Source organism: Pogona vitticeps, chromosome 3 (genome assembly GCF_051106095.1).
Source record: "Pogona vitticeps strain Pit_001003342236 chromosome 3, PviZW2.1, whole genome shotgun sequence".
In the NCBI taxonomy this organism is placed as follows: Eukaryota; Metazoa; Chordata; class Lepidosauria; order Squamata; family Agamidae; genus Pogona; species Pogona vitticeps.
The window spans coordinates 87,755,088-87,777,576 of NC_135785.1; the positions used below are offsets into that span (position 1 = coordinate 87,755,088).

The window sequence follows — 22,489 nt, forward strand, 5'->3', positions numbered from 1 at the left end:
ATGACCCTGAACCTATCTGCTTGGCTGAGGCTCCTAGGTCTCCACTTATCCTTACTCTGAGTAATTACAGATGGAGTGAGGAAGAAGTACATGGGAATTTGTAATTAGCCCAGTTTGTGTCAGCTGCATGCTACTTCATATGATCCAACTCTTTGACATCCCTCCTCCTTAAATTTATCTTCAGTTCCCTGAAGTGCACTGAGAATAAATCAACAAACTTCTCTCTCAATAGCTTTCCTTTAGTGGCAAGCAAAAGGAAACCAACCAAAGGGGCAGACACCTCACTATAAAGTAACACTGTAGCAGGGTGGATTAAAAATCAATATTTTAAAACAACAGCAGCAGCAGGATTTTTAAAATTTAAATTGGATGTTTAAAATTTAAATCAAATTTATTTTAATGATATGCTTTTGGAGGAAAAAATCTATGTAAAGATATTTTTCTGTTTAAGATACATTATAGTTCAAAGGTTATTCAGCATGAAATAGAACTTAGTTATGTAGCATGAAGCCATATATTTATGCAATATTTAGATTATTTTATAAACTAATTCAATTTAAACAAATTATCCAAGCTAACATGCACTTTATCACAGTAAAAAGGGTATAAGTGAACAAAGTTCAGCAAAAGACCTTTATCCCATTGTTATTCTGCAAATCTATGTACAAACAATGGACACACTGAAGTTTAAGTAAATACAAGAATATGTATGTTCTATAATGTCATTGTTTTACTTAAATAAAACAATTTAAGTAGTTCTCCAAGTATGAGTGATTAACCTATTAAACTAAAATCTATTCTGATATAGCTCTTTTAGTAATCTGACCGCGTATTATTTGAAATATGAAATCTTCATCAGGTTGCAAATATTAAAGATTTTAACTAACAGAGTATTATATTTCAGAATCAGAGTTCCAAGATGGTGACCCGGTAGCAGGACGTATCTGTTGCTCTCCTCTGCCGGGTTGGCTTTTTCTTTTTTCTTTTCCTCTTTTCGCTTCTCATTCTTTCTAAGTTTTTTTTTTACCTCTACTTGTATTCGCTTTAACTTTATTGTATTTCAGCTCTAGTTATACCAAGTTTTAAGCTAGTTAGTTTTTGTTTTGAGCCTCTCTTCTGTTTCTCTTTTTGTTTTTTTTCTCCTCTTGTGTTTTGCGTTGGCGTTTCTCACTTCCTCTCTGACCCCTCCCGCTTGCCTGGGCTTTGCCTGCCAAAGATAGAAGTCCTTGAACAGACTTAATGCTTTGCTGCTGGGCTGCTGTGGTCTTGAGGAATGGCGGATGGTCTTCCTGCTCCTGAGTATGGGCATTTCCCCCATAGTAGTGAGATTGGACTGCAATCTAAGTTGAAGGCTTCTAGTCGATCTTACTCTGCTGTACAGATAAGCAAAGCCTCCAAACAGCAGGCGGATCTTTTCTGTAAAGTCTATGATCTATCTGGAGTTGGTCATAGTGACTGGCCTCACCTGATGAATTTGCAGCCTTTTAAAAATCAAAAGTAGAGCCCATATACCATGATCTTACCCCCATTTGAAAACAGCAGATCAAGCTGAGACGTCCAGCGCTCCATCTTGCCCAATGAGACTTAACCACTTTCAGTCTGTGATGTCAGACATGGTGGACAGAGTGCTTGACCACTATCGTGCCACCACCTCCTCCCTTGACCCTTGCCTGGCCTGGCTAATCAAAGCAGCCAGGCCTGTAACATCTGAATGGGCTATGGCAATAATTAATGGGTCTCTAAAGGAGAAACTCATTAGGTCGATTAAGAAGAAACCAAGCTTGGAGGTGGATGATATTGGTAATTATAGGCCCATAGCCACTGTTTCTTTCCTTAGCAAGGTAGTTGAGAGGGTGGTGGCCAATCAGCTTCAGGTTCTTCTGGAGGAAACTGATGCTCTTAATCTGTTCAAGTTGGGCTTCAGGCCGTGGCATGGTACGGAAACAGCATTAGTCGTCCTGCAGGATGACTTCTTGAGGGAAGCCAACAGGGGCAATATGTTCTTGTTGGTCCTCCTTGATATCTCAGTGGCCTTTGATACCGTTGACCACGGTATCCTCTTGGGGCGGCTCTCTGAGTTGGGGATCAGTAGCCTCACTTTGGCATGGCTCCGTTTTTTCTTGAGGGACCATCCCCAGAGAGTGCAGGTTGGCGAGATGACTTCCACACCATGGATCTTCAATTTTAGGGTTTCAAAGGGGTTGATCATCTCGCCAATGCTATTTAATATTTATATGAGGATGTTGGGAAGGGTCATCAGGGGATGCTGTGCTTCGTGTCATCAGTACGCTGATGATACTCAGCTCTACATCTCCTTTTTTCCAACAGCAGTGGGTTCTGTTTCATCCCTTGAGTGCTGCCTGTGGGCTGTGGATGTAGGTGAATGGACTGAGGCTGAATCTGGGCAAGACAGAGGTCCTTTGGGTGAGTGTCCCAGACATCAGTGGTCTGGGAAACTCCCTCTCCTTTGGGGGGGTGACTGTTACCACTAAGAGTGAGGTTCACAGTTTGGGTGTACAACTGGACCCGGCGCTCACCATGGAGACCCAGGTGTCATCAGTGGTCCATTCTGCACATTTCCACCTTGGGTGGATTGCCCAGCTGCGTCCCTATCTTGATGTGGGGACACTCACCACTTTGGTCCATGCGCCCATAGTCTCAAGATTAGACCACTGTTATGTGCTCTATGTGGGGGCTCCCTTTGAGACTGACGCAGAAACTTCAGATGGTACAGAATGTGGCAATCAGACTTCTTACTTATTTCCCCCACTCTGGCTGCCTTGCTTTGGCCGCCCATTCGTTTTTGCATTGATTTCAAAGTTCTTATGATGACATATAAAGCCCTAAATGGTTTAGGACCTTGATATCTGGCAGAGCGCCTTCTCCCACCCAGTTCTGCCAGAGACACTCGTTCCAGCCAGGCCGGGCGGCTGAGGGGCCTAATGCCGAGGGAGAAAGAATGATGAACCGGGCCTTCTTGTCAGTGGTTCCTCACCTTTGGAACAACTTGCCATATAATATAAAAATAAAATAATATAAAAATCATGATATAAATCAAGTCTTATTGACCAGTGATTTAAATTATGATTAAATTATGATTTAAATAAAACTCACCCTGCCCTGTAGTACAGGATTAGCTATCATAGCTTCTAAAGCAAATGAATACCTAAAAGGTAGAGGCATGCAAGATGTAGCAAGGGGGACACCATACAGCCAGGACTAAAGGACAGTTGGCAAGCAGCTCCTATGGGAAAAGATGCATCCATAATTGGAGGAGCTGTTGACAATAGACAGGCACAGGGTGGATTGTGGAAGCAGAGAAGTGCATGATATAGGAGTAGCTGCCAAAGAGGCAGGTGTGCCAGAGATCTCACCTGATGATAATGGGAGAGCAACCTCTGCAATATCTTCATTTGGTACATTCTTTGGGAGTAAAACTCTGGGATTCCAAAGCTTCAAGGCAACCTAGAAAGGAATTCAGAGTGTAACAGTTGGGCTGATGGAGCTTAGAAAACTTAGCTCAATTGGGATAACAGAAGGCAAAGTGGCAGATGAGAGTCCTGGAGGCCGGAGGCCCATAACAACATGAAGAAGATCACAGCAGGCAGGTTCAAGTAACAAGAAGCCTGCAAGCTCTAAGGTGGCAAGAGGCCTTCTTCACTTTCTTGCAGAAAAGGCAGTGAGGGGAAGAAAACAGTCAGTGTAATCAGTGTAATGTATCAAGAAGAGTACCAGGCTTGGGGCTGGAAGATACCTCTTATAGAAAATGAAGCATTGTGTTGTGGACCTGGAGGGACAGAGAAAGGACAATTTTCCCATACTTTAACCAGTGCTATTGCACTGAACTCCCAGTGCTCTAAATAAAAAAGTAGACAGAAGAAAAAGAGAAGTGTGACACCCTGAAACTTCCATCAGCTGTTTGCCAATTTTCACTAGTATACAGGGACTCCTGTCCTTGATTCTGACCCTGCTACTATTTGATCAGACATTCAGTTTTCTTTTTCACACAACTGAGCCTTTCTCCAGCTTTCTCTCCACTTTGTGGAAAATGTTATTTAAACAATTTTTTTAACAACTCAAACCTTAGGTAATAGGGTTCACACTGGTCCTTAAACTAGAAAACTTTTTTCTTTTTCCCTCTTATTTGAGCTATGAATAAATAGCCAATGTGGGCATTGTAGCTGTAGCTAGAAAATAAAAGATTATTATACACGGAAAGTTTTTTTTAAATTATTCTTACATAACAGTAAAAAAGTTCAGACTCATGATCAATAAAATAGGATAAAAATCTCACATAATGCTTTTTAACTAACCTAAACTTAATCCGAATTTTCCTATTTACATGCAAACCTACCAAATTCCAACTCTATTGTTGTACCCATCTCACTTGATCACAATACTCATCACACACTGAGAGAGAGAGAGAGAGAGAGAGAGAGAGAGAGAGAGAGAAACAGTTATCTATCTAACCATGTAAAAACTTACCCATTCTATCCACTCCCCCTTGGGCTGGGAAAATACCCAGTGAAAATCAAGTCATATCGGGACACTTTCTTCCTCCCTCCCAACAGACATAATGGTGTTACCTGTTGATCCTTCCACTCTCATCTGTCACTCACCTTCCATCATGCAAACAACCAACTTTGTTCACAAACAAACTGTACAAGTGGGGACTGAAATTGTCCCAAGGAGAGCCACCGAATATAATTCAGTGAAAAATCAACAAGGAGTGCTAGGAGAAAGGCTGTAGGCTAGCCAACAAAGGAAGTTGCACAACCTTCTCTAATGCTACCTTGAAGCACTCTGAGACCCAAGTAGCTGAATTCCCAAGGACACCTGGCTCTTCCTCACTGGTCTGTTTCCCCACCTGTAAGTGATACACACCCAAAAATGGGAGTATACCAAATCTGCAATCTCTGTATACTCCTTCCATTCTATGTCTCTGTATCTGCTTTGCCTAAATATACATACAGACATACACCCTACATTTTTCACAATATACTTTTACAAAAAGCCTTTAGAAGAAGTTGGCAGAAGCCACTAATTATTTTTCCTGGCACAAACAACATGACTTGCTTGCTCAAGTATATCACATATATATTGCATATTCAGGCATTGTGTCTAAAGGTGTGTAGGGCTCCAAGGACAGTGCTAATGTAAAGTTGGAGGTAAGCACTCATTCTCCTCACAAGTCCTGCAGACCTTTGCATTTTCAGCATGAAGGTCTGAATAGGCAATGTAAGTGTATTTGGTTGCTCTCCATTATTAGTAGTTTGAACTGATCAGGACTGCCCATCAGCTAAATGAGCAGACAGTGCCTGTACAAGTGTTTATGCTCAATATGTGAAGCTCTATAGGGCTTCCAAGTGGGGTGAGTATTTGGAAGGCAGTGTCAAAGAGCACACCTTCCCCAATCTAAATACTCTTTGAACCTTGCACATTTTCAGCCTGAGCACATATACAGGGCTAGTGACATTGTGAAAGCCTTAAAGCAGCAATCAATCATTTTCGGTTTTATAAAAGCTTCTCAACTTGCTGGACTGAGATAATTCTCATTTGACACAGATGAACAAATATTTAGAAGTTGATCTACAAAATATTCTACCAATGACCACTCTCTAAGGAAGTACTGTTGATGTTATCTCCAGCTTGTGTAGAAGCCTAGACGTTTGTTTCAATTTAAGGCAGTATATTTCAGATTTCAACTCTTAAAATGCTCCTTTTGATTCGTAAAGAACATATTTACATTTTATAAAGTCATTGTCATTGTCAAATTGATGTCTAATGGGAAATGACTAATTGCATAGGTTCATAACATACCACCCAAAGTTTTCAACCTCAAAACTGAAAATCAGTTCTTTATAATCTAATAGAATAAACAATGCTGTAACAATGGAAGAACAACCTCCAGAACACGGCCAAAGAGCCCGAAAAACCCACAACAACCAATGCTGTAACAAATGCAACAGATTGAACTGCAGTAAGAACACAGATTATATGAATTCCATACTATATTTTTATTGCAAAATGAAGCAGCAGCCCAGGGACATTTCTATAACACAAGTGCTTTATTATAATCTAATAACTTCCAAAAGGTCACATTACTTTTATGATTTCATTTATGCTACAAAAAGGTCATTCAGTGAAGGGACATTAGAATGAGTTTATTTTGGAAGGTAAAGTGTGCTCAGATGATGGATGTTTTGAGTGTATTCTGCTTTGCACTACAGTTCAAAATAAAATGAAGCCCATTAGTGTTTAAGTGTATCTAGGATGTATCAAGTTTCCAAGGAGAATAAATATATTTCCCATTATCAGTTAAAACTATAACAGGGAAGGCGGGCAGAAAGGTTACAGCTCAGAGTAATACAGCACAGAAAATCCCAGATGCAACCACTCAGGTTTTCAAGTAGGTCTGGACTCCTTTCTAACACACTGGACCAGCACACACATTACAGAATTTAACACTACATCATTGTGGACTTTCAAGTTCACTCAGTATAAAGGGGTTTTCTTGATCTAACACTCTCAGAGTGTTTGAAATGGAAGTGTCTTTGTTCCAGGTGTGAAGGGAGATGAGAATCAAATATCAACACTAGATAGCAAAGAGAGTTATTTCCCAGTTTGTTCCTCTTGCTGTATCTGTCCTCTCTTTCTCCCTACCACCACCAGGAAGAGTAGCAAAGGAACAACAGTTATTTATTAATATTATTATTTATTTTTTTATTTAACTTACATGCCACCCACACTACCCAAAGGTCTCTGGGCAGCTTACAACAATTAAAATACAATAAAAAGTTAAGACAATTAAAATAAAATTAAAATAGATACTCTAAAAATTGCCATCAAGACCCACAGTTTATATTACTTCAATTGAAAGCCGTCTGGAACAGGAAGGTTTTGACCTGGCACTGAAATGTCATCAGCGTCTGCGCCAGACAAATCTCAGTTGGGATGGTGTTCCATAGTCTGGGGGCAGCTGCCAAAAAAAGGCCCTATGTCTACAAGCCGTCCCTCTTACCTCCTTAAGGGATGGCTCTTTCAAAAAGCCCCTCTGGCTAGATCTTAACTGCCGGGTAGGTTCCTATGGAAGGAGGTGGTCCTTCAGGTATTCAGGACCCAAGCCGTTTAGGGCTTTATATGTCAAAACAAGCACTTTGAATTGGGCCCGGGCAGCAACTGGTAGCCAATGTATTTTAAGCAGAATCAGCTTGATATGTCCCCTAGTGGGCCCACCACTCACCAGCTGCGCAGCTCAATTCTGGACCAGTTGCAGTTGCCGGACCGTCTTCAAAGGGAGCCCTATGTAGAGCGCATTGCAGTAATCTACATGATATGTTACCAGTGCATATGTAACTGTCATGAGACTCCGGTCGTCCGGGTAGGGCTGTAGCTGGTACAATTTCCGCAGCTGAAGGAAGGCGCTCCTGGCCACTGAGTCCACCTGGGCTTCCAGAGATAGACTGGGGTCCAGGAGCAGCCCCAGGCTGTGGACCTGTGGACCCTGTCCCTTAGGGGGATTGTAACCCCATTAACGGCAGGGAAATGGCCTTCCAGCCTGTCTTGTGCAGCACCCACTAACAGCACTCCCATCTTGTCTGGATTGAGTTTCAATTTATTAACCCTCATCCAGTCCATTATCAGGTCCAGACACGAGTTCAGCACAGAAACCGCCGCACCTGGATTGGTGTAAAACGAGAGGTAGAGCTGAGTATCATCAGCATATTGCTGACTCCTCAGCCCAAACCTCCTGATGACCTCTCCCAGTGATTTCATGTAGATGTTAAACAGCATGGGGGACAGTATCGAGCCCTGAGGAACCCCATGACATAACTGCCATGGGGCAGAGCAACTGTCCCCCAGCACCACCCTCTGGACACGGTCAGCCAGGAAGGAGCGGGACCACCATAAAGCAGTGCCCCCAACTCCCGACCCAGCCAGCCTATCCAGAAGGACATCATGGTTGATAGTGTCAAAAGCCGCTGAGAGGTCCAGAAATATCAACAGGGTCACATCCCCCCTGTCTCTCTCCCGGCAAAGGTCATTGTACAGGGCAAACAAGGCAGTCTCCATACCAAAATCTGGCCTGAAACCTGATTGAAATGGATCCATAAAATCCATTTCATCCAGAAGCGTCTGGAACTACCCAGCCACAACCCATTCCAACACCTCTTTCAAGGTGGTAGGGACCACTCCCTCTCTCAAAGAGGCGTTCACGGCCTCCTGGACCCAGGTGTGAAACCCCCCCCCCGGCAGATCTTCCAGTTAGTCAAGATGGGCAAAGGACAAGCGGAGTGGTGGTAGAACGCACAGATCCAAGCACCCTGTCCACATCCTCAGGTCTCAACAATTGAAACTCAGCCATTAATACTTGACCGCAGTATTTAGCACGGCACATTGAACACATCCTCTGATTCTGCAGTAATGTTGGAGTCCAACCCACTGTGAATCTGGGTGATTTCCCCCTAAAAATGAATGGCAAACTCATCACAATGAGCTGATAAGCAGTCTGGGATCTCCACCGGATTGCGAAGTTGAAGAAGATCCTGTATCACCCAAAACAGCTCTGCTGGACAACATTCTGAGAAAGCAATATGGCTGAAGAAATACAGTGGTGCCTCACTTAATGATTGCTTCATTTAACGAAGAATTCGCTTAGCGATGGCTTTTTCGGAGCGATCTTGCACTCCGTTTAACGATGTTCCCTATGGACGATTTTCTCTTAGCGATGTTGGGAGCAGCCGGGCTGTGGGGAAGGAAGGCTGAAGCTGATCTGATCTTTCCCCCCCACTGGGAGGCTTCTCCGAAAGCGATGCGCCCGATGGTGGGGGGGAAAGATCGGATCGGCTTCAGCTAGCGTGGAAATGAGTGCACTTGTACGGTAGTTGGAGCATTCTTTGGCACTGCCCTTCTTTAGGATTGGGATGTAGACTGATCTTTTCCAGTCCTTTGGCCACTGTTGAGTTTTCCAAACTTGTTGGCATATTGAGTGTAGCACCTTAACTGCATCATCTTTTAAGATTTTAAATACTGTAGTATAAAGGGCAGCGGGGACTTGCACACCACAAAGAACAAGAAAAAAAAAGAATATGTCCACTTGGTTCCAACGAACCCAGGCCCTTTTAGAGCTTCAAAATTCCCACGCCTCTTGTCATTCTAATTGGCTGCTGACAGCAGCTCTTGCAATGCTATTGGATGAAAATTTTCCTAGGTGTTTTGACAAACAAAGGTAAATTGTAAAGGGAAAAGGGAAACATACAGAAACCCCTTAGCTTTCATGTCCTATCTCCTTTGTTAATTCTTGTTTGAGAGGCTTTCTTATAGATATTGACAAAAGAACATGAAAGCTAAAGAGCCTCTTTATTGCCCCTTTCACTTTAACATGAAAGCTGCATTCCTAGGAAAGAATATTATTACCAAATGCTAGCTGAAATATAGGTAAAAGTGTATCTTTCCTTCCTTCAAGTGCCTGCATGAAAATAGCTCAAACGGTTTAAACAATGAATTACTATCTTAATACATATAGCTGGAATGTGTCTATCTAGATCAGGGGTCTCTAAACTGCAGCCACATCTGTCTGGCTTGTCTTTTTATCTGGCCCAGACATAGGAAGAGGAGCGAAGCCTGACAGAAGCGATCCCCCACTCTTGCTGTCTTTGGAAGCGTGGGTGGGGAATCCCTGGTGTTCCCCTTCTGTTCTTCAGCCCTCGAAAATGTGTAAAATATATAATGTGGTCCTCACACTGAAAAGTTTGGAGACCCCTGATCTAGATTGACACTCTTAATTGTTTGTACCCCATTCTTGGATGTACATTTTAAGTGATAAGGAGATTTGAGTATGTAAGAGAAGTTGAGATAATTAATACTCTACAATATTTTGGGAAGCATTTTTGTATCCTTGGAAAAAGCTGCTATAGTTTTTAAAAGCTAGGAAACTTGGCTTCCTCTTGGCATACAAATCCTCACTTGTAGGGTCCAAGTTGAGAAGTTTCTTCCTTGCTTTCTCACCTCTCATTTCCTTTGTGAATCCTTGATATTTTTAAATTTCAAATACTTTAGCCCCTTGTTTGACAGTATTTTGCCAGGGCCTCTTGTTTTGAGAGCTTTCCAGTTGATGCTGTCAATATTAAATATTAAATTCTGTCAATATTGTCTTCAGTGCATCCTCCAATTGTTTATTTTGTCCACCACAAAAATGAACACCTGCAACAAGCACTCCATAAAAAATAAGTCTTGGGAGATAGTTATCAAGTATTCTGATGCCAGCCCGGTGAAGTAGTTATTGTTCCAAAATTTTAAAAATGCTTGTCAGTTATGTTTGTTACTACACTTCAGTGTCAGGGACTGTATCCCACCTAATGCTGAGAATTCTTCAAAGATAGAAAAGATTAAAATGTTTGAGGTTTTTTGCATGCCGTTGATTGATAGTCCATGTTTCTGCTCCATAAAGAAGAGAGGATTGAGCAACAGCTTTGTACATCTTCAGCTTAACAGAAAGATTGATTCCATGATGATTCCGCACAGAGGAACGAAATCTTTTGAAGGAAGTGCTGGCTTTAAAGATTTGTGAGGTCACTTCTTCATCAATAAGAGTGCAACAGGAAACAGAGCTTCCAAGTTATGTGAACTTATCCACTGAAGTAAGGGGATGTTTGTATACTATTTCCACATAAAGTACACCCGAAACAGGCTGGCACACTGCTATTATTTTATCAATATTGATCTTCAAGCCAGAATTGTTACAGATGGGGAAAAACAGACCAAGACTTTTCATACTCAGAAGTGTTGTTGCATTAAGAGTGCAGTCATCGGCAAATAAAAGCTTATGCACTGTGCAAAATGAGATTTTAGTTACAGGCTGCAGACACTGCAGATTGAATAGCTTCCTACTAGTGTGATATTGAAGGCTAACCTGTAAGAATCCCACAGCATTGCAGAAAACCTGTGACTGAAAAGAGTTGGAGGAAGAAGACAGCCTTGTTTCGCACTGTTTGTACAGAAAAGGAATCAGAGAAAATACAATTGTTGAGGACATGGGTTTGCAAATCATAATGATTACATGATGGTAACTTGAACAATATGTGTGTATTTCTCAGGATGTCAACTATATCTCATGATTTTTCATACACCTTCTCTGCAACCAGATCAAAAGATTTAGTCAAATATATGAATACTGCATCGAGACTGACGTGCTGCGCTTGATACTTTTCTTGTAGCTGTTGAACGGCAAAGATCACGTCAACAGTACCTTGCTCTCTACCGAAGCCACACTGAGATTTTTGTTGAGACGCCACTCACCTTTTATGAATATATATGCTTTAGGCTTGGACATTACATTTTGTAGAAGGTGCTTGTAAGCATTATACTATTATAATGGGGAGAGGGAAGAAACTGCAACAACAACAATCACTTTTAGCAATATCTTCAGAACAGGCACAATATATTCATTCATTGTGGTATTATTCAATAAAACATCATACACAAACATCAAACACAAAACTATTTCAGCATATTCATTGCCTCATTTTTGGCAGGACAATGAAATGACATGGAAATTAGATTCTTCCACATTGTGCTGCTGAACATTACTGAAATGTTTGCTTAGCTTCACTCTTTCGGAAAACAGCTACAGGAAAGGAGAAAATATTTTCTTTTCTATTTTTAAAATGTCTTTCATTCTAACTATAAGTTAGAGAACTAATTGAATGTAACAATTTTTTTAAAAAAAAATCAACATAAAATTTAATAAAGTGTTGTTTATCTTGACACTTTATTTAGAAATCTAATTTGAACTGCTCAGGTAAAAACAGAACCTAATCAAAGACTGAGCCAAACAAAAAAATGTAAATTTGTTGTCAGTGAAAATAATCCACCTAAAATGTTATTCCTTATTTTGGTGATGATTAAATCTACTCTGTCACTGGCTTCAGAACTAAAAATTAGTTTTAAAATAAATTTAACAAAATTGTTAATTGATAGCTCTCCCCCCCCTCCAATTAGCTTTTTTCCTCTCCCCTCATATAATTAATCTACATGATACTCAACTCAAGGAATAAAAATAAATAAAAAAATATTTCTTGTTAAGATGCCACTCATCAAATGATGTGGGTGATACAGAAGGATTCTTTACGGAATTTTCCCAACAGTATTTAGAATTGAGATACCTTTCCTTTCAGTGGCATTTGATACCGTTGACCACGGTATCCTCCTGGGGAGGTTCTTGGGGTTGGGGATCTGTGGTCAGGCATTGACCTGACTCTGACCCTTCCTGGAGGACAGTCCTCAAAGAGTTCAGCTTGGAGAGATGTTGTCCACTCCATGGACTCTCAATTGTGGAGTCCCGCAGGGGTCAATCATCTCCCCAATGCTATTTAATATCTACACGAGGCCGCTGGGGCAGGTTATCAGGAGTTTGGGAGCTTTGTGTCACCAATACGTGGATGACACTCAGCTCTATCTCTCCTTCCATCCTTGTACAGTGGATGCTATCCTGTCCCTTGAGCACTGCCTGGACACCGTGCTGGGATAGATGAAGGACAATAGACTGAGGCTGAACCCAGACAAGACAGAAATCCTGCGGGTGGGACCCCCTAATGTCTGCAGTCTGGGTGCCTCCCTTTCTTTGGGGGGGGTTCTCTTGCCATGAAGGATGAGGTGTGCAGCTTGGGTGTGCTTTTGAACCCATCAAGAACATCTCAGATAGCATCTGTGGTCCAATCCACTTATTTCCAACACTAAAGCAGATCGCCCAGCTACATCCCTACCTTGACACTGGTTCCCTCACCATTCTGGGCCATGCACTGGTAGTCTTGAGATTAGACTACTGTAATGCCCTGTATATGGAGCTGCCCTTAGGACTGCTATGGAAACTGCAATGGGTCCAGACTGTGGCGGCCAGACTTCTGAGTGGGGTTAGAAAATACCAACATATCTCCCCCCACCCTGGCCACCTTACACTGGCTACCTGTTCACTTCCATAACAGTTTCAAGGTGATGGTACTAACCTATACGGCCTTAAATGGTTTGGGACCTTGATATCTGGCTGGGCGCTTCCTTCCAATTAGGTCTGCCTGCCCTATAAGATGGTCACAGGCAGGGCGGGCTGAGAGTTCTGATCCCAAGACAGGCCTGGAAAACAACCACTCAAAATCGGGCTTTCTAGGTGGTAGCACCACAATTATCAAACTCTTCCACCCAAAGTCCGCCTGGCCCCTTCACTGGGCACATTCAAAAAGCTACTTAAAACCTGGCTACTTAGACAGGCCTTCTCCGAACAAACTACACTTTGATACAATAGGTAAAGGTAAAGGTTCCCCTTGACAATTTTTTTGTCCAGTCGTGTTCGACTCTAGGGGGCAGTGCTCATCCCCGTTTCCAAGCCATAGAGCCAACGTTTTTGTCCGAAGACAATCTTCCATGGTCAGATGGCCAGTGCGACTGAGACACAGAACGCTGTTACCTTCCGACCGAGGTGGTCCCTATTAATCTACTTGCATTTGCATGCTTTTGAACCGCTAGGTTGGCAGGAGCTGGGACAAGCGATGGGTGCTCACTCCATCACGTGGATTCGATCTTACGACTGCTTGGTCTTCTGACCCTGCAGCACAGGCTTCTGCGGTTTAGCCCGCAGCGCCACCACGTCCCTTTTTGATACAATAGTGTCCAATAATATAACTTCTATCATACTGCCATGCTCCAGGTTTTTATATTTTTCTACGCTTTGAATTGTACTTATTGTATTGTAATTTTATCCTCATTGCACTTTATGATTTTTTATTTTTGCCCCTATGTACTGATGTTGTTATTTGCTATTTTTTAACCTGTTGTTTTAAGTTAATTGTTGTCAACCATCCAGAGTGGCCTTGGCTGCCAGATGGGCAGTACTGTATATAAACAAAATTAATAAAATAAATAATTAACTTTCATTACTCTAAATTTTAATCGGTTTTACTAGTGACTGGTACTAGAGGTACCGCAAGCTCTCTGATGCAGTGAGATGCACTTTCCCTCAGCTACATCTCCTTTGATTTTCTGCTGAGCACCCTAAAACCAGATGTCTAGCCACCTAAAGTAAATTTTAGCAGAAAACAATAAAATGCTTGCCCATTAAAAGGAAGAAATATTTGTAGTCCAAGATGAGATACTTCACAATTGCTGAACAAAGTCATAGAGAGTAGCTGTTCCCCCTCTCACATTGCTCTCTATAAAGCCCAAGGGTAAAATCAATGAAGCTTGCAATTTGTAAAATGATGAATCAATAAGTCACACAAATGCAAATTGTGTTGTGAAATCTGAATAGCACTGGGTACTTCTTATTTATTTGAAGACAAAGTACATTTAAATCAATTAAAGGCCAAGGAATCTGGCCTAAAGAAAGTGTATGAATAATTTACAAGTTTACCCACGTACTGAAATGCTATTTCAAGGATGCTGAGCCAGATTTCCATAATACTGTATTTTCAATCAATTGAGAGAGAGAGAGAAAAATCCCATGATTGAATTGGCTGTCCATTTTATTTCATTAGAAATATTATAAACACTGTCTATTTCAGCCCAGCATGAGGAAATAGGTTCTTGCATTCCACGATAACAATGCCAGAGAAGCAATATCCTGGAAAAGTTTTGCTCTAACCTTATAATATTACAAAATTAGAATCATAATGTTAATCACACATGGGGAAAAACATTTGATCATTTTCCTTCTTTCATTATAGGAATTTAGGGTTCCTCCATCATAAATTAACACAAGATACAAACAATACATTGGTACAGATTTAAAAACCAATCCTGATTGCCTGTCATTAAAATATAAATTCAGCATTTATACAAACTAAATATCAACCAAATACAAAGTTCAATAAGATATAATGTTCATTTTAATGTGCATGAAGTTGATTGAAGTCATGGAACTAATAAATATTCATTTTGCAAAATGTACATATGTGTAAAGATCCATATTCAAAAGCCCCAAAGAACAGTGTGACTGGGTATATGATAGCATCAGTGTGTATCCTAAACTGCACAGAATGTGTCTTGTGAGTATTGACTTAGAATTTTCAGCAGCTGGCTTTGTATGCTGCCCGAATGTGAAAACGGAAGTGGACAACAATAAAATCTGCAGTCATGTTTTAAATATATTCGTACATTTTCTTCTCCCTTTATTAGGAACAAACTGTGGATTTTTAAAAGATTGAAAATGCTGCTTGTTACAAGGTCCATAAGAAGGACAACAAAACACTAGGAATGCGCCATTTGGAATTTTTGGACTCCAACTGCCAGCATTTTCCAAGAACTCCCTAGGAATTCCTGGAATTCTTGTAAATGAACCCATACCACAGACACTTACATTTTGATCAGCCTAGTCCTCTGATGCTGCACGGCATTCTGGCTCTTTATTTCCAGTCTTAATGCTGCAGCAATGCTTTCTGGACACCTTAGTTCTTTGGGGGATGCTCTTTATATTGCCTAAGGGGCAGAAAAAAATAAAGGCCTGGAACGTCGTACAGCCTTGGAGGATGAGGCTCTGCTCCAAGTGAGCAAAATATAAATGCCTGTGAGCTGGGATCTTCAGAATTCTGCTTGGGGTATTCTTGGAGATTTCTAGGAGTTGGAGTCCAACAAAGTCAAATGGCACATCCCTACAAAACACTATGAGGCCTACAATAACTTCTATTCAGAATGTTTGTGTAGAAATATTCTTACTATTGGTTTACATTTTGGCTTGTTATTACACAATGTTTATAGAGTTTTCCTAGCCATTATAGCAGCCTTTGACATTAGCTTCTTATGTATGTTTGGACTGATTGCACAAATTAAGAATTAAGCACATGATTATAACGATTCTTTTCTAGCATCTAAAGGCAGGAGGATGCTCACTTATATATAATTATGACATCTGGCTTTATCATAGAGTTAGAGCTGCATGCTCTAGTTGAGGGAGGACTTCTTGACTACAAAGGCTTCCTAGCTAAGCATAGCTTTGTCTAAAACTTGTTCCACTCTCAGACGTAGCAAAAGAATAAAGTTCTATCTGTCAACATCAAAAAGTGAGAGGAAGAACTGGCATCACATATTTTCATCAATGTGTTTTCATGGAATCTCCAACTTTAAAAAGACAAGTAAAATTTTAAAAGGTTTTTTTTTCAGTGTCAGAAGTCTTTACTTATTATGATTCTCTTCTACCTGATAAATACCTTTATATGCAACTTCCATGAATTGGTAGATAATCTAATATTAATTAAAACAATGAAAGAGCATATTCAAGTAAAACATTTCCCATTAATATCTTCATGGACAGAGACTCTCTAAAATGCTAAAATTCGGAGATTACACCCAATGATTAAATGAATGTATTTAATACCTAGGTAGTCCTGGCTGTGACTCACTCCATAGATTTAATTAAGTGACCTGATGCTGGTTTGAATGAGTTTGATAGATTAACCTGCACACTCACAATAAAGTTCAGATTGCATCATCAAAATGCCACCTTGGAAAGGTGACAGAGCTCAGGGATCTGAAGAAAGGAGAGATTTAATTATACATGTATGAACTCTACAAAAAGCAGATATCAGCATTCAGAAATCAACAACAAATCATGCAGTTTTCTAAGTGGTGAAGGATGATCTACATTTTACTTCTCTAAACTCCTCTGAAGAATTGAGTCTACCAGCCTCAAGATCAAGAAAAGAAATGTGAAAGCAAGAAAACACTGCATGAGAAATACTGAGTTATCTGAACAGAATGTGTAGCTATAGCCTTAACATTAATGTAAAAAGCAGGTCATCTTAAAATACAAAGTTGGGGTTTTATCACTGAATTGAAGATTCTAATCACTAACAGTGACTGTTACAAATATATGCAAAAATCCACAGATACAGGGACTTGTAGAAAATACAAAAGGTAAATCCAAAAATATATCACGTATCATACATAGCTTTCTGTGTTATTCAATACAAAATATCTAGTTAAATGTCAAATTTTATTATCCAGAACAAAGTCAATTTAATTTTGAATTAAGGAAGTTGAAGGGGACTGCATACATAGTTGAATGCTGTCAACTATGTATGCAGTCCCCTTCAACTTCCTTAATTCAAAATTAAATTGACCTTGTTCTGGATAATAAGATTTATTTATTTATTTATTTATTTATTTATTTATTTATTTATTTATTTATTTATTTATTTATTTATTTATTTATTTATTTATTTATTTATTTATTTATTTATTAAATATACTGCCCCATTAGTGCAGAGGCACTAATTATATACTTTTGCTGTTATTTAGTTGTTAAGTCGTGTCTGACTCTTTGTGACCCCATGGACCAGAGCATGTCAGGTCCTCCTGTCTTCCATTGCCTCCCGGAGTTTGGTCAAAATTATATACTATGTTACGATAAACCTATTATAAGAGATAATGAATTGCAAAAAGCACTGAAGAAGAGAACAACTGAAGGTTTCTGGAAACAGATGTGTTTCTAAAAGTCTCATTCATAACACTGAAAAAGCTATTAGTGAAAGCAAACAAATCATGCATAAATGTTAAAGTCCTACGTTTGCTATAAAGCATAGCTGGAAGCTAATGGTAACACATGCACTGTTCCTCTGACTATCTATAACTAACAAAAATTGTTCCAAACACTCAGAACTAAAATCAAGACATAATAGCTGTAGCATCTTTTAACAGAAGACGCTGCCGCCAGTTAAAAAATGCTACGGCTATTGTGTCTTTCTCTCCTGAAAAGATTTTATGTGGTAAGAACAAATATGAAACGTGTCAGAGTTTGGAAAGGAATCTTTTAAGGCCACAACTTACATTCCACACTTCAGTGAGTTGTAATTGTTATGCTGGCTGGTGGATTTTATGAGTTCTGGTGGAAAAATTGAGGTTTTAAGTTGAAGCCATAGCCACATACTGGTAAGAAACCATGAATGAGGAAATAAAAAATTTGTCTGAAAGTATCATTAGAAATATGCCATCATTCTTATTAAAGGCAGTTCAGTGGTGGTCCCTCTACAGACATCTGAAATAGTCAGAAGGTACTGTATTGCCAAATGATGAAGTTATGGAGGAGGTGTTTTAACATAACGCAACTACGTACAATACTGTAATTTGAATGATACCTAGATAAATTCTACTGGGCCCTTCAGAATTTTAGGGGAAAATAATGGCTGAGTAACATGATTTCCTTTCACATTTTTTTTGAGTTATGTGTAGCAGAAGAAAAGAAGAAACACTAATAACCATAACCGTGCTCTTTCCAAACCCTCTTCTAGCCCATGTGACCACAGGGAAAATCAGGACCTGCACTATGCTCTTCTTATTGCACTGTTCTTTTGTTTTTAGACCCTGGGAGTTTCTAAAAACTGTGCTTTAAAATGTTTATCTTTGGGCAAAAGGCCAAAGACACACTTTAACTTTTTATGTTATGCATTTGCCTGTTCAATCAATGCTATTTCTTATTCAGATAAAAATCCCTACTTGTAAAAATTCAGCTCAGCTAATTTCTGAATAGAATTCAAAGCAGCACTACTATATATTGTCTCTCTCAACCCACTCTAGACAAACCAACCACTGTTAATGTGTTTCAAAAAACAATGTAAGGGTAGTACAGTGGTTCCCCGCATAGCGACGATAATCCGTGCAGCCAAAATCGTCGCTATACGGATTCGTCGATATGCGAAATAAAAAAGCCCATAGGAATGCATTAAAACCCGTTTAATGCATTCCTATGGGCAAAAAACTCACCTTTATGCGAAAATCCTCCATAGGGCTGCCATTTTTGCTGCCTGGTAAGCGAGGAATCCGGGCGAAAACACAGCAGGCGGCCATTTTTTTACCCGGCGGCCATTTTGGAACCGCCAATCAGCTGTTGGGAAATCATCGTTATGCGAAAATTGGTAAGCGAAACAGCTTACCGATTATCGCAAAGCAATTTTTTCTCATTAGAAACATCGCAATACGATCGCAAAAATGATCGCAAAAAATCTGTCGCTATGCGGATTTGTCGTTAAACGGGGTGCCCGTTAAGCGAAGCACCACTGTACAAGTTTCAATGTGAAATAAAACTATTTCTTAAACAACAATTTCAGGCCTGCAACTATGAATGAAAATCCGTTATACAGGATTCATGCATTAAAGTCCCTGCTCAAGTAAACACATTTTCATTTTCAATGGGAATATCTCAGTGAAGTTTCTAATTGCACGACTGAAGAGTACTGGGGATATTTTCATGTTACAATGAGCATCTTACACAGCATAAGCAATCCACAGATTCATCATCTAAATTATAACCCAATCAAAGATTTATCATATGAAGAAAATAATCTGAGACCACTTTTTTTATCCAATATTGTCATATGAAATTCAGGAATTTTCCACATAGAGCATTTGCACACACTCACCCCTTGGCACCGGAAGAACACAGGATGTATTGGGATTAGCATCCAAACAAATCCACTTCTTTTCCCTTTCAGACATATGCTTTTGTTTTAACAGATCCTAAGAAAATTTTACAGAAAATTGTACCAGAATCCATATCCTTGCTAGAGATTCTCTTATGGAAATGGGTTGTTTTCCCTTATATACTATACATACTTGTTTCTGACTGGGAAGCTCTGCTCCACATATGAGCTTCAACTGCAAAGTGCTCCTCCCTCCCCCTCCCCATTCCTGGGGAAAAAAAACACAGATTTACAATAAATTCTGGAGGAATGCAAAGTCATGAGACGTCACCCCCAAAGCACTGACTGATGTGAGACAAGGCTTATGTGATATTTGGAGAGTTGGAACATAAGCCCCAAACATGGTACTTTTACTTGAACAAGTGTTTAATCTGAGTAAGCCCTCAGAAAGACCTTAAAGGCTAAATGGTGACTTTTTACAATATTTGGATGGTTAATTGACTATGATCATTCTAAGATATCTTGCAATTAGGACAACTAGAGCACAGTAAATCACCCTCTAGGACTGGTGCAATATGCTCTTTGTGGGAATACCAGTTAAAATGTCCAACATGCTTCAGGTAGTGCAAAATGTAGTCCAGAATTGTAACCAGCAAATTCAGGCAGAATCATAATACACCAAGGAAGTGGGACCAACTGCTTCTTGAATTCCTAACCCAATTCAAGGTCCAGATGTAGAACTTTACAATTCTATTATGGCTTGAGCACCAAATGTGATCTAAGACTGTCTACAGAAGCTCTTCTCAAAATACCTTGGGTACATTTCTGTTTCAATAAGGAGGAGAGCCTTTTTGGTTGTGGCTCTCTAATTAAAGAACACCTTCCGCAACCAGCACCCATGCAGTTTCATTGCTAGATCAAACAGGTCTTAACTGATTTTGTATTTGCTGGCTTTCATATTTTTAATGTTATTGGTAATATTTTCTATTGTATTATACAATATTTTAATCCACAGGATAGTTAAAAAGGATTCAATACACAATAAATATATAAGATGATAGCAAACCATAAGATTCAAATGATTTAAAAAGATTTGGAACTTGATTGCATGCCAAAATCATCCACTGAAATGTCCAAAGAAAAATTAATTGTCCATGACATTGAACATCCTGCTTCTAGATGTAGCATTTCCTGATGTTCTGGAAATAGAGGTCAGGGAAATCATAAATACTTCTGAAGTGCAGAGAACACAAGGAAGATGCAGCTGCTTTTTACAAGAGACTTCATAAACTAAAATGTCAGACACCCTGATGTGCATTTGGGTTAGATGTATTTTTAAAGTCATAAAATCTGACATTATTCTTGATGGTCCAGAGTGAATCTCACTAGCAGATGGCAAACAACATGTTGCCTTCACATTATACATTAAAATGCACCATTGTCTGCCATACATGTGTAAGAAACTAACTGTCAGAAAGTGACTAAATATGGCTATTTGTCCAGTATGAGCTCAGAAAGAAATTAGACTTTTAGCTGTGTGATCATAAATATTAAACAAGAACAATCATGTATCCACCTTTTGCTTCCTTTTGCATTTAAGGACTGATGGCTGCCTTTGTTGCATCTAAACAAAGCACAATGGAGCAAATACATCCTAACCTTTTCCATGTTCAAGACATCTCAGTCAAGGAACCCATTTCAAGGTACACTCCATTAACACACATTGTGTCCAGCCCATTAGGCATTCCCACTGTGTCAATCGAAAACAAATGTTTGTTTTTTTAAAGCTGTGCGGGGAAACTGGAGGGGAATTATAAAATCAGTTCTGTTTTGAAAACCATATTTCTGAGGCCAAACAGGATTATGCTTCATCTTAATTTTGTTTATTCAGTCATGCAGAAAACGCTGCTCTTTAAGTAGAAGTGCTCTCCCTTAGACCTTTGTTCTTCCTAGCTTCAGATGGTCTCTTCACACTGCTATCATTAGTAAAAGCCGTGCATGCTGAGACAACTGCAAACAACAAATGTGCAAATAGATTTCTTCTACTGAAATTTCTCTCTGTATGAATACAGGTTTGGTAAATACAGTCATGGCCAAAAATATTGGCAATAATTTTGGCCAGTGCATTTTTGGGTTTCTGTGTGGGATTGTATCAGACTTCACTTTTCTTCTCTGTTTTGTGTGTGTGTGTGTGTGTGTGTGTGTGTGTGTGTGTGTGTGTGTGTGTGTGTGTTGTTCCAAAGCAAACCAAAGAAATGAAATGTGAGTACCAAAACATATTTATTTTATTTTAATTTATTTATATGTTGCCCACACTACCCAAAGGTCTCTGGGCTGCTTACAATATTTAAAATACAATAAAAAGTCAAAACAATTAAAATGCAATTAAAATGTAAACTCTAAAAATTGCTATCAGACCCACAGGTGATATTATTTCAATTAAAAGCCTTCTGGAACAGGAACATTTTGAACTGGCGCCGAAATGTCATCAGCGTCGACGCCAGATGAATCTCAGTCGGGAGGGCGTTCCATAGTCTGGGGGCAGCTGCCAAAAAGGCCCTTTGTCTACAAGCCGTCCCTCTTACCTCCTTAAGGGACGGCTCTTTCAAAAGGTCCCCCTGGCTAGATCTTAACTGCTGGGTATGTTGCATATGGTTCATATGCAACTACAACAATTTTCTGAGAGAAGTGTTGCATTTTCTGATAGAATTGCAAGGATGACAATATTTTTGGCCATGACTATATGAATAAAAATGGAAAGCAGTATCTCCCAAAATGTTGTGTTCTACTGAAAACCTTCAAGTCCTCTACTGTATATGCCCTTTCCCTGCCAAGTTCAGAAATAAAAATGAGACAGATCTTGAAGTTAACAAGGTTATTATTTTTCCTAAAGACTTAGAAATGATTAATTGAAACCACCAGAATTGTGCTGATATCATACCCCCATGTTTGGTAAGCCCACTATCAGCTTACAAAAAGGCTATTGTCAATTTATGGACATCTTAATGTTTACACATTACCCTAATTTCGTGGAGGCAGCTCTCCTTCTGCATCCCATAAACAACTTTGGGAAAGGTATAATGACTTCT

At 39.7% G+C, this 22,489-nt stretch overlaps 1 protein-coding gene across 6 annotated transcripts in view; it reads right to left on the reverse strand.

Annotated features, from left to right (window-relative positions):
- The window catches only part of PCDH15 (protocadherin related 15), a 979,840-nt gene that overhangs the window by 743,350 nt on the left and 214,001 nt on the right, over positions 1–22,489 (reverse strand). The window contains exon 3 of one of the 6 annotated variants that reach the window (XM_078391350.1): positions 3,375–3,465. The exons of the other annotated variants lie outside the window; for them this stretch is intronic. The gene's annotated coding sequence lies outside the window, so the exon portion shown is untranslated. The remainder of the gene's footprint in view (positions 1–3,374; positions 3,466–22,489) is intronic. 6 annotated transcript variants of the gene reach the window in all.